The 13753-nt window shown below is 30.3% G+C and overlaps 1 protein-coding gene across 1 annotated transcript in view; it reads left to right on the forward strand.

The window, feature by feature from the left end:
* Window positions 1-11536: 11536 nt before the first annotated feature.
* The window catches only part of LOC148313596 (uncharacterized), a 62347-nt gene continuing 60130 nt past the window's right edge, over window positions 11537-13753 (forward strand). Inside the window, exon 1 of the mRNA XM_088259788.1 lies at window positions 11537-11736. The gene's annotated coding sequence lies outside the window, so the exon portion shown is untranslated. The remainder of the gene's footprint in view (window positions 11737-13753) is intronic.

Genomic DNA, 13753 nt, shown 5'->3' on the forward strand with positions numbered 1-13753 from the left:
ACGCCCTACCAATCCATCTTTGCACACAATCTTCGCATCTTCCGTGCATCTTTTCATACAAGCCGATTATTCCGACTCCTAACCTGACCACTTTCAAGTATTTAAAATACTTGATTATGCCAAATTTGAAAACACATTTTGTATTTTGACAGATTTACAGATGAGAACATCTGTAGTTCTCAAAACTACTAGAAAACACGTGTTATAGTTTTAAATTTTAATCTTTATTATTTAATAAGGAAACGTTTTATTGTCAATTAGGATAATTAAACATCTGTAGTTCTCAAAACTACTAGAAAACACGTGTTATAGTTTTAAATTTTAATCTTTATTATTTAATAAGGAAACGTTTTACTGTAAATTAGGGTATTTAAACATCTGTAGTTCTCAAAACTACTAGAAAACACGTGTTATAGTTTTAAATTTTACTCTTTATTATTTAATAAGGAAACGTTTTATTGTAATTCTCAAAAGAATGAAATAATTACGTCATATAAAATAATTTCAAACGAGTTAAAATGATATAATTTCTATATTTTACTGTGAAAGGTGTCATCTTAGCAACGAGGACTAAAGGGTTAAGAAAAATATACAAGATCGAAGAGATATGCGAATGAAAAGTCACAAGAATTCGCCCTTCGGCGTCCGAGCCACGGAACATCTGACCCGAATATTTTGAACAAGCGCCAAAATTTATCACCTAAACGAAATGGAAAATCGAAACAAGCAAGAGTGTTAAAAGAAGTAATGTAACTAGAGATATTTATATTTATTATTATTGGTGTGACATTTTAAAAGTTTATTTGACAACGAGCTTTACGACCGATTTCCAAAGGAAATGGCTCCGGGCTATTTATGATCCAGCTGTACTTTGTGATGAAGATTATAATGATTATTTTTATTTATTTTATGTAAATTATGAGTTGAGATTTTAATCTTTACATGGTCGCAATTAGATTAGTTACAAATCACAAATACGTTGTTTTTTCACATCTCAACAAAGATGAAGAAAACTATGGATGTCAGGGAATTTACAGATCTAAGTGGTCACTTTACACACGTGCTTTCACCATTCTACACATTATTGAAAACCACGCTACAATTTTTTTTGGAATGCCTAGATATATGATCAGTCTCGTGACACAGTACATATGAGCTCATAACAGCCATCTGTGTAGGATTGAGAAAGCTTTTATTTAGCAGAAACCCTTTTTTGTATGTATGCACAATCCGAACCCCGCATTATTTTTTAATACAGGGAAACCCTTGAAAACACGGTTTTATAATATTTTTATGCATCTTATAATGTGACCAGTTTATTTTTTCATTGGACAATATTGTACCATAATTTGATTAATATAGATCTTCTTTCTAATATTTACGTATAAGAAAACTTACCTTCGTTATTTTTGGTAAATAAAAATGTTTTGAAAAAATAGTTTTTTTCTCAAAACAATACAACTTGCGATTTGCGCAAATCTAGATGGCTTGTGTTATTTTTTTGCCTCTTCATTACCGATCTATGTATATATTTTCTAAATTATCTAACCCCTTTTCGCTTTTTGCTTTTGCACTCCTGATACCACTCTTTCCCATCTTTCCCATTGATTACGTAGACAGTGTGACGACATTGTTATCATATTTTGTCCCAAAAATTTGGTGATGATCAAAGAAGCTCTCACGCATCACTGAAACACTCACTAATCCCAGCTTATCCTCAGCGAAGTTCTCTTGTAGATCTACAGGTGGAAGGTGGATGGGGAATTGGAATTATGTCCATCTCCATAGTGTAGTGAGTAGAGCATTTGTTTACCGTGATGAAGGTCCCAGGTTTGATTCTAAGCTTCCTTACCGAGTCTAGGATGGGGCATCTCCACATGTTGTGATCTGCTATCTGAGATGGACCCTGTACTAAGACTAAGATTCTCTACTAAGACTAGTTCATTGAGCTTTCTCCCGAACTCCCCGTATCCAGGCACTAATTGGACCACTTAGCTCATGAAAAGAGACTTTGATTCCAGTCATTGTGAATAGCCGAAAACCTGAATGGCTAAATCTAGCTCATGGAGCTGTCTCCAAAACTCTCCGTGTTCAGACACTAGTTGGACCACATAGCTCATGAAGAGGGGCGTCAATTTCAGTCTCTGTGAAGATCTGAGAGCGGAAATGCATCAACAGGTGTAAAGCATCTTGATTGTGACTTCCACACACATAGCGGTTGATCTCAGAGATCTAGGATCGATGCAGGTAGCTTTATAAGCACGGGGAAAGCCAATTTCCAGATCTCTGATCGCCCACCAGCATCGTTACCTCACGCAGAGACTGTTATGCACGTTCCTACTAACGGTTCGACAACATCCATTCTCATGATATCAGGTGGTTTCAAACGTTTAGCGCGTTTTGAATATTCAAACACCGGATAATGGTACGTATCAACATTCTTCAAATAATAATAAATAAACAACTTAGCAAAGTATGCCGTTTTCTCTTTCATTAATAAATCCATAAAACTGAAAAGGCTTGTGAATTAGTATCTACGCTGTACTGAGTATCACCGAAGCATAAGAAATATCTTGAATTTAAGTGATTTTGTTTCGATCACAAGTGAAGATATGAGGGTTTAAAAGTATTATAAAAGAAGGGGTTATGGAATTTGTATGTTAAGCCTTAAGTATTTTTTATTAAAGTAGAATATTGTTTTTTCTTTTAAATAATACTATGGCGTTGTAAACAAAGTATTGCAGCCGCCACTTGATCAAACAGGAATAAAATATATTACTCGTATTATTTTTAATATTTTACGTTAATTCATAAAAAAATAAGGAAAATACATATTTTATTAAAGAAATTGTCGAGTAACCTTAACTTGTATTTTAACACTAAAGTGATGAAGAAAAAAATGTCGAATGACATTCGACATAGGACTCACCGGAATAAAGTCGATGTCGAATGACATTCGATATAGGACCGGAAAGGGTTAAAACATAAAGAATCCTCATCGGTGAAATGCACATAAAAATCATTTTGTGACAATTGTTTCGCCTTGTAACGGTATTTTCAAACGAATGTGAAGATTAAATGGACCGATGGTCTTTATATAGCAATGCAATTGGCACAAAATAAATTTTTACGTATTTTTAGCAATAAAATACAATTTAGTAGACTTAAAAACTTATTGTTTGATATTAACATTAATACAATAAAATAATATATAACTGATGTTTTATATTTACATAACATCAATTTATATATTAAGCTGGAATATTTTTTTTTTTATATTATATAAATACATACTTAAATTTCTCTACTTCTTTCAATGTTTCTTTATCTATATATAATATAATGGTGTAATATGTTTCTTAATTTTTCCAATATTCATGAATATCGTTGCACTTTTAAAATCGATAAACGAACTTTAATCTACAACATTTTGAGTATGTCCAAATACTTGTTCACAAAATCTGGATTATCTCCAATTACAGGAGTTATTTTCATATAATTTTTTGACATCTCATCAAAGATGAAGAAGAATATGGAAGTCTGAGCATTTACGGGGCTGACGACTGTCATAGGCTGGTTTAAGTGATTACTTTACACACGTGTAACATTCACCAATTCCACCCATTATTGACAACCACACTACTCAAATTCTTGGAAGTTCTATATATGTATATGAACCAATTTAGAAACCTTGTTCTTGAATCACTAGAACTTCACTAGAAACATCTATTGGTGAGATGTAAAGAAGTTTTTATCTAGCAGAAACTCTTATATTAGTGAGAAAAGATACACATGAGAAACGCCAGAAAATACCATTTTCATTTTTATTTGAGTAGTGTGGTTGTCAATAATGGGTAGAATTGGTGAATGTTACACGTGTGTAAAGTGATAAATTAAACCAGCCTATGACGGTCGTCAGCCCCGTAAATGCCCAGACTTCCATATTCTTCTTCATCTTTGCTGAGATGTCAAAAAATAATATGAACTTTAAGCTAATTTGATTCATTATTTCAGTCATTCGCGTTACGATGATAATTAAAAGGTAAAAAAAGTAAGTGGGATGTCCGGAATGTTGATAAGCCGAGATGAGATTTAATTTCTCTCTTCGCCATTCCGATCATTTTAAGAATGTGACTTTCACCCGAAGGTTTGTGAGTCACCAAGGGTTGAAGTTCACGATCCTCAGATTTAGGTGCGAAGTTGAAACAACCTTTAAAACGCGCGCACTAAAAAGAAAATTATTGTCTTTCGACTATCAATAAGAGGCTGTGGATTTCTTTATTGGTATAAGCTTTTAGTCAATTGCGGTATGCAGAATTACAAGCAAAATTTATTTGATTACCTACCGATTGGTTCATGACCTTTTTTGAAGAACCATGAATTGGGGGTTAAATTTATTGAAATTCGACATCCTGTATAGTAGTAAGCTTTTGTATTTCAGTAAATGAAATATTTTTAAACACAATATCAACATTTTTTAATGATTTTCGCAGATACTTTGTGGCACATTTTAAAACTTAAAATAAAACAAGTTTGTTTTAACCACTGTTTATTGTTTTTTATTTATTTTTTATTTTATTTTGTTTATTTTTTTTTAACAAGTAGAAATCAATTTTATGAACAGAATAAAAAGAGAATTTTTTTCACATAATGCAAGTTTAAGCCAAAAATTCACTGTATTTGAGTGTGTCTCAATATTTCTTCACAAATTCTGGATTTCGCTCCACTTAAGAGTTATTTACATATATTTTTTTTACATATAACTATCGAAATTATTTTTCTTTGTCAATCGTGGGTACGCGTTTATAAAGTGATTACTCAAAACAGCATATGACAGGTCTTAATCCTTGTAAATACCCAGACTTCCATATTCTTCTCATATATCAAAAATGTGAAATAACACCTAAGTGGAGAAACCCAGATTTCTGAACAACTCGTGTTTTTTTTACATTGCATTTTTTTAAGCTGTGTATTTTTGTTGACCTATAATTCATATTACTAATAAAATTTTAGAAATATTTTTATGTACATACTTATTATGAATTTATAATGACTGAGTAATATTTTCTCCAAATTATTTGTCAATATTTTTGTTTGTTTCATAGTTATTGAATTTAAGGATGAAAATAAGCTGTTCGACCCATTGTACAGCGTTTCAAAGTCGTATATCGCTCACTCCTTTCAAGAACGTCATAAATCAAAAAAAAATATTTAGTAGAACGTTTTTAAAGTTTAAAAATATAATACCATGTATTAAAAATAAATATCAAGCCACTTATTGAACTTTTTTCTGTGCAACAGATCTTTTTAGGTAAAACCTGAAGGTTTTTTCTCCATTTGAAAAACATAAAGTATGTTTAAAAAAATTATTAACAATACCTTTTCTTCAAAATGCAAAAACAACACTTTCTGCCCTGTAGCGGGTAAATATTAAGTTGAAAATATGCCTCTATTGCTGGGATACAGTACATTTTGTGGTCATTCCGAAAACATGCACAACCGAAAATTGACGATTTTTGATTTGTGACGTTCTTGAAAGGAGTGAGTGATATGACATCTAACTTGGTGACCAGTGATATGGTGATCGGTGACCACTCAGTCAAGTGACTTACTCCCCGCGACACGAATTCATTTGACATTTTATGTATAAACTTTCACTGGTACAACTGTAATATCAGAAGAAATTCTTGTAATACACGATCATAAAAATCATCACCCGTCCATCAATTTTATAAAAGGGACAATTCATTAAAATGTCTTTGAATTTTCGCACTTCAAAACAGTCCGTCAATTTTGACAAAAATAATAAATTTGTCAGAGTTGAGAAATTTACTTTTTTCGTTCGGCGTAAAAGGAATGCTGATATTATGAATTTGATAAAAACGCTTATGGAAACTGGTATAATCAATTTGAAACTAATAAATAAAATAAAAATATTATTCAAATTTAGTTTATTTTCAAATTTACAGAATATTTTTCTAATTGTTCTAAAAATTTCACCCTCAAATAGTTGGAGAATTGCTGTTTTTTTAATGGTTTCTCCTTTTGGGACTTTGAATATTGAAAATAATAAATTTGTTAGATAGATATTTTTCTTTTCAAAATTTATTGAATTATTATTCTCTGAACTGTTTTGATAGGGTTTAAGGCGTTGTTGTAAGTTCCTCCGCCCCATCCAACAATTGTGATCACTTAACCAGCCTATGACAGGTCATAACCCCTGTAAATACCCAGACTTCCGTAGTCTTCTTCATCTATGTTGAGATGTCAAAATGTAAACGATGCTATGGTGTGTTAAAATAAATTGAGCGCCTACTTAAATGTCAGCGGAAACCAGGAATGTAAATGTGGGAAAGGCGCTTGACTAATGGTGAAATCACATATGATTTGGGATCCCAAGCAATCCATTACTGCTGATGCGTCTGACAATGCCCTTTAAAGGCGAAACAGTTGACATCCACCGTAAATAGTAAATCGCATTGAATCTCAATTATGTTTTGTTTCGCAAATAGAAAATTGTATAAATACACGTTAACCCTTTAGTGTCGAATTTAAACAACAACAAAAATCTTAAAAGCGGGGTTTCCAGTACAATTAACTAAGGCTTTCTTTTGAATGTGTAAAATACTGAAAAAATAGAAACAAGAGTAAATCAGGTGAAGCGATGCCATCAAAAGTGCTACAGAATCCAGTTCAGAAGCCAGCATCAGCTTCAGCACCATTTTCAGCATTGTTGTCATCACCAGTATTTTTGTCATCACAGTAAAGTCATCAGAAAAGCCATCTTCAATAAAAGTTTCAGGATTTAGTGCACTGGTATAGGAGCTTGTTCAGAATTGTTATCATCACAGCACTGTTTGTAAGCATCTTCAGTTTAAAGTCATCATCATCGACGTAGAGTAAAGATACCCTACAGCAGCATAATCATATTCTGCGGCAGATTCAGGAGCATACGCTGATCACTACCCTGCCTTCTACAGTTGGCCATCCACAATGACGAGGATCTCAACATGCTGTTTTTCTGCGTGATCCATCACTCAGGGAGGCGTTCTGCCCAACATGGCCATTTTCAAACATAAGAAGATCAAGAAGAAGGCGTAAAAATAATACATCGGATCCTCACTCTCCCCATCCTAAACGCTCCAAGACCGATTGATGACTTTTTAAAAATTTTATATTTTTATTTTAACGCGATCGCTGTCATTATCGTATCATTGTCAACGTCTTTAGTAGCGCTCTTTTTTTTCTTTCTTTTTTTATTGAGTTTTTTTTTTACAAAATACATATTTAAATAATACAAAATAGTTGGTAAATATACAATATATTTCAAATATAACGTTTCTACCTCTCTAATAAAGTAGATAGTTGTGGTTAGAGAGGGAGTTCGTTTTACAATTTTCTTTTATAAACAAAGTAAATTCAACAAAGTAAATTAAAATGAAAATTAAATTAAACAAAGTAAATTTAAAAAAAAATTCTTTGGTATGGAGTCTAGGTAGGGGTGAGTCTTGTATGTTTTTTTATTTTAGTTTTAAAGGTTTGATTATTTTTTCTTGAGGCTGTATTTTACGAAAATGGCGTCATATATATTATCTAAAAATATTTTTATTATAACAAGGTCAAATGTTAACAGGACTTGTGAATACAGATAATAAAGTTTTAAACTTTGAGTTATTTTAGACGTCATGTGTTGTTTTGTCTACCACAAGCACTTTTGTCAAGCACTATGTTTGTATAAGCTCCCTTGGGGTAGAATTTTACGAAAAAAGAGCTGTATAAATAATCCAAAATTTAATTGTTAATATTACAAGGTCAAATATTACCAGGATTTGTGAATACAGGTAATAAAGTTTGAGACATCGAGTTATTTTAGATGTCATGTGTTGTATTGTCCACTGCGTATAAGCACAGCTATAAAACAATGTCAAACCGCCATCTCTGCCAGAACGTTATTGAGTGAGTTTAACATGTTATTTATTACAGAGATTTTTCTCCTAGAAACCGTTGCAATACTCTAACGTGAATCGAACGATGTAAAAAACGAATGAGAATGGGTAAAAAGTAGAAAATTAGAAATTGGTGATACGGAATTAAAATTTAAATCGCAATCTATTTTTTTAATAAAATAAATGTTTCAACAAACCTATATAAATTCAAAAGAAAAAGATAAACTAACTAACCATCACGCCGCTTTTCCGCAAGGGTAGGCAGAGAGAATAGAAAGCCATGCCACTGTCTTTACATACATTCTTAGCCTCTTACACATTCGTGCATCTCCTCATCCATACCCGTCAATTATTTCGACTCTTGACCCGGCAGCTTTCAAGTTTTTGACATACCTGATCGTGCTAAGTTTTCTTCGGTCTTCCTTAGCTTTTTTACAACTATATTCGCCTCATAAATTTGTTTTACCGTTTTTTCCTCCACTGTTACGCTTTGCTGGTAAAGCTTTTAGTCAGCAAAGCAAATTTAAATTTACACAATTTTGTTATTACACACAATCATACTTTAAACCCATACCATATGTAATTACTGTAGTAAAACCTACACTACTTAAATGAATTAATTTAAATTCATTTTGTCAGAAAAAATTTACAAAAAATCATAGTTTTCAATTCCTGCGTTGTTATGTTTATATTGTAACATAGAATTTGTCCAGAATGATAATGTCCGTATCAACGAAATCCGGGTACTGGTCAAATAAAATATATGTGGACAAAACTATATCGTTGTTATTTTATACGTATAAAATGCAGTTCCGCCAAGAAATGTTAGAACAAAATTTAAAACGTGCATATTGCATAGTTATTTTCTTAGATTGAAGAGATCGAACAAAGAAAATTAAGTATCCATAAAGCAGTAATAGTTTCCTGCTCCATTACGATCAATTAACTTTCCAGTAAAGTTTCTTTGTACTTATGTATGTGCGCATTGAAGGTTTCGATGGTTAGTTTAATTAAAGAAATACGAGAAATATGTAGGTACATTTAATGAAGTACAGGATATTCGGCATCAGAATTCAATCACCGGTCGATCGCTTTAGAGATAACACGTCTTTCCATACCCGATTTTTTAAAACAATGCATTTTGGATATATTTCTGTTTTTTTAAATATACATTGAAAAAGTATTTTTATAATTTTTTAACCTATAGCCAATAAAAAAAAAATTTCATAACCATATAATTATTTCGAAAAAAAACTATTTTTTCAATGCAAAAACGGTGTTTAAAGATAAAAATCAATTACGTAAAATGATACCAGGATTTAGAGAAAATTTAGTTGGGACGAATACTGGGCTGAAATGAAAATGAAATGTTAAACTTACATACTTACTGTGTTTTGTTTTTTTTTTCTTCTAGTTCAAAGTCGTCCCATTTTAACACATCCAACCCATATGGATTTTTTCTGCAACATTTTCATGAATGTAAATAATTTTAGCGTAAAATGCTGAAAGCTGTCAACCCACATGGATGTTTCTAAAAAAAATCATGGATTAAGTGGTTGTTGGTTACAAAAAAGTTCTCCAAAAAATATTGTGTTCATCTTTTGGGTTAGGTTTCTTCAGCAAATAAAAAAATACTATGGATGAAGTAGCATTAATCAAAACATCAAGTTTTGAAAATTGTGGGTTGGTTGGGTTCTGCATAATAAGGTCCAATTAATAACCTTTAAATGAAAAAAAAATAGCTAAAAAAATCTGTAAAAAAATTATAATATTGAAATAATATTATTTATTGACTCGGCATTAACTTTGTGGAATGACATGTAGATTCTTTTTTTATAAAAATCAAACAGTTGAATATACCACTTAATGAGTTTTATATATATATATATATGTATATATATATATATATATATATATATATATATATATATATATATATATATATATATATATATATATATATATATAATAAAAAACCCTTATCCGCACCCCCAATGGTGCATAGGGCACTGTGTCATATAAACGCAGTGTTATCTTGATCGTTTACACATGAAGGAAAGGTGATCAGCCCTCCGCTTCAGGTACCAGTCCATGGTAATATTGAATAAATATTACAGTGAAAAAATCGCTTATATTTATTTTACCTCCCTTGGGAATCGAACCCGGGACCTCCAGAACGGTAGCCGAGCGTGCTGACCATTACACTACGGAGGCGGATATATATATATATATATATATATATATATATATATATATATATATATATATATATATATATATATATATATATATATCTGTAAGTTTTCGAAACTAGTCGTATATATATATATATATATATATATATATATATATATATATATATATATATACGACTAGTTTCGAAAACTTACAGATGTTTTCATCTTCTTATTTTAATTTTTACCAGAATATGAAAACAACTGTAAGTTTTCGAAACTAGTCATATATATAAATAAAACTCATTAAGTGGTATATTCAAGTGTTTGATTTAAAAAAAATATTGATATAAATTGGAGAGTCTGAAATATTTTTTTATTATGTTTATTTCTCCACTGTCAACATTTATTTGTTTTCAAATTATTTTCACAATCGATTGAATTAACATACAATGTTGTACATAAATACGTTTTCAAATTCATTCAAATTAAATTTTCTAAACGTAAAATAATTACTTTTATTCAAAGACATCGAAACGCGATATCTCGGCCAATATAATAAGATGCCGACAAAGTTATTAATACGTATTGGACATTAGTTTAAATTAATAGACAATTTCAGGCACAAATTAAATTTTCTTAACTCAATTCACCCATTTAAAGAATAAATTGGAAATACAATACTAGAAACACTTTCGAAAAACAAACGATAAACAGACATTTTATAATTTCATTAATTGATTCGGCAGTCTGTTTGTGGTAAAATCTATCCATTTTTAATTAATGTTTTACTAACAACATTTTGAGTGTGCCCAAATACTTGTTCACAAAATCTCGATTATCTCCAATTACAGGAGTTATTTTCATATTCTTTGTTGACATCTCATCAAAGATGAATTTGAATAGTGTGGTTGTCAATAATGAGTAGAATTGGTGAATGTTACACGTGTGTAAAGTGATCACTTAAACTAGCTTATGACGGTCGTCAGACTTCCATATTCTTCTTCATCTTTGATGAGATGTCAAAAAATAATATTTATAGTGATTTTAAAACAAAGTTATATTTGAATATCTCTGGACTCATGCAAGATCCGTAAACAGTAATGTAAATAAGATAATGAATTTCTACACGTTAATGCCGTCAATATTATTAAACGTTAGCAGGTACCCTTTCTCACCACTTTCCACCACCTTCCATCATCCTCTCCCCACGCGGCCAAATTTCTAGAAATCTTTCTCATTCTGCGCGGACCCAAGACCGACTCAAACGAGTCGCTAACGCCGCCGAGTGAACCGCACTGACAAGTGCGCATGCGCGCGAGCTTAACCACAGACAAAATCTCAACACGGACAAACGTCAAGTCGAACATTCAAATTTTGGAACGAAATATTCCAAAATAGCAGTGTGTGCAATTGTAAAATTATCTTGTGTACCTGTGCAGAAAATTTTGTGGCTATTCAATTCACTGAGATAAAAAGTCAAATTTAATCTTTGAAAGGGGTGATTGTTTTGAACGTTTCTGACAATGTTGGAAAGGTGTGAAATTCATTGTTAATTTATATTACACATTGAAGTTTTAACGTTTTCAAAGGAAGGAATTTAAAAAAAAAATACGGTATGTACATGAAAATAATTTATTACGTGAGATATATAATATTTAATAAAATAACAACTATTAAATTTCGCCAGTCTGATGATGTCGGTAACGACGAAACTTGGTCACTGGTCAAATAGAATAAATGTGGGAAAAATTATGTATTTGTTATTTTATTACATTATTTTTATTTTGAAACATAAAAATAAGTCATATATAATATTTCTCATTTCTCATATAAAATGCAGTTTCACCAAGAAATGTTAGTACAAAACTTAAATCTAATAATATATGAAAATTAAGCTTTAAAGTATTGGATGTATAAATAAATAAAATAGATCAAATGTTTATTTTATGCATTGGATAATTTATGTAGCGCCGTTTTCGTGAAAAATCATTTCGTGAAAATGTATACATGTCGCTCACTCCTTTCAAGAACGTCATAAATCAAAAATCGTCAATTTTCAGTTGCGCATGTTTTCGGAATGCCCAGAAAATGTACTATATCCCAGCAAAAGAGGCATATTTTTAACTTAATATTTACCCGCTACAGGGCAGAAAGTGTTGTTTTTGCATTTTGAAGAAAAAGATTGTTTAATTATTTTTTTAAATATACTTGATATTTTTCAAATGGAGAAAAAACCTTCAGGTTTTACTTAAAAAGACGTGTTGCGAAGTAAAAAGTTCAATAAGTGGCTTGATATTTATTTTTAATACATTGTATTATATTCTTAAACTTTAAAAACGTTCTCCTGAAAAATCAAGTTTTTTGATTTATGACTTTCTTGAAAGGAGTGAGCGATGTATGTTTATACTCTTTTATGATATTTATATAATATGCATCAATGCATATTAATAATTTATATAAATTCATAAATACTTATATTCGTTCAAGTTAAAAATATATTTTTTAATTTTTTTATTTATTTATTTAATATGGTAACAATGTTAAAATTTTTATTAATTATCATAACATTTCTAACAATCTTAAAATTAAGAACGGACTTCTCTCCAAAAAAGAGACTGAGCTCTTGTGCTTGAAGAGGGACTTACACTTGTTTTACAATTAACAACTCATTTTTATTGATTTTATTATTATTATTTTCTTTCTTGGATTAACATTTTTTTTTTTCAGCATTTTAAAGTCTATATTAACTGTTTAATTTTTCATTTGCGCTTGATTAGGATAGTATGTTTTTGTTTTGAATATTGAAAGCATTAACTTTGTGGATCATATTGATATATTATTTCGAGAAATAAAAATACTTTGTGTTCTGATCCACTCACATTTTTACTTTGAAGTACGTTGAAGAGGGCAACAGGTTGTTGCCGAAACTAGTTGGTTAATAAAAATGTGAGTGGATAAGAACACAAAGTATTTTTATTTCTCGAAATAATATATGTTTTAGTTGACAGTGAAAATATTTGTTTTAATTGACATTTCTTATCACTAAGATGAATACATGAGAAATCAATTAATAATCAATTTTCAAAAACTACAGGTCCTACATATATAAAAAATGCTTATCTTTATAAGTAAGAAATTAGCGGATGATTAAACCTTTGAACTAATAACGATGTTATAACGATCATGAGTTAGTTTCTTTGGCATTTTATTGTGTGTATTTACGTTCAAATAATGATAAACTTTCTAAATGTTAAATAATTCACAACTGTATTTTAATCTGCCGGTAAACAACATAGAATTAATAGAAAAGCATTTTATTGTATTATTTTAATTAAAATAATCATACTTCCGTACGGCAGTGGTTAAAACGTTAAGATTAATTAAAATATAATTAAATGTCGCGGATTTTATGCACGCTTTTACTAACTAAATGCAGTTAATGATGTTTTCCGTTTATTATTTCATAAATTGTTTAATATTAGATGCAAACAGAAAGTTACCCACTGTAATTAAAAATCAGTTATAGATTTTAAAATAAAAGTATAAAATCGCTAAAAAAATCATGTGTTTTAACCGGTCGACAGTTTTTTCACGAATACAAGTACTTCTAATTTTATGGAGAACTATAGG

This window comes from Brachycentrus maculatus, unplaced genomic scaffold (genome assembly GCF_059751285.1).
Source record: "Brachycentrus maculatus isolate JH-2025_06_01 unplaced genomic scaffold, ASM5975128v1 h1tg000007l, whole genome shotgun sequence".
NCBI classification, from domain to species: domain Eukaryota; kingdom Metazoa; phylum Arthropoda; class Insecta; order Trichoptera; family Brachycentridae; genus Brachycentrus; species Brachycentrus maculatus.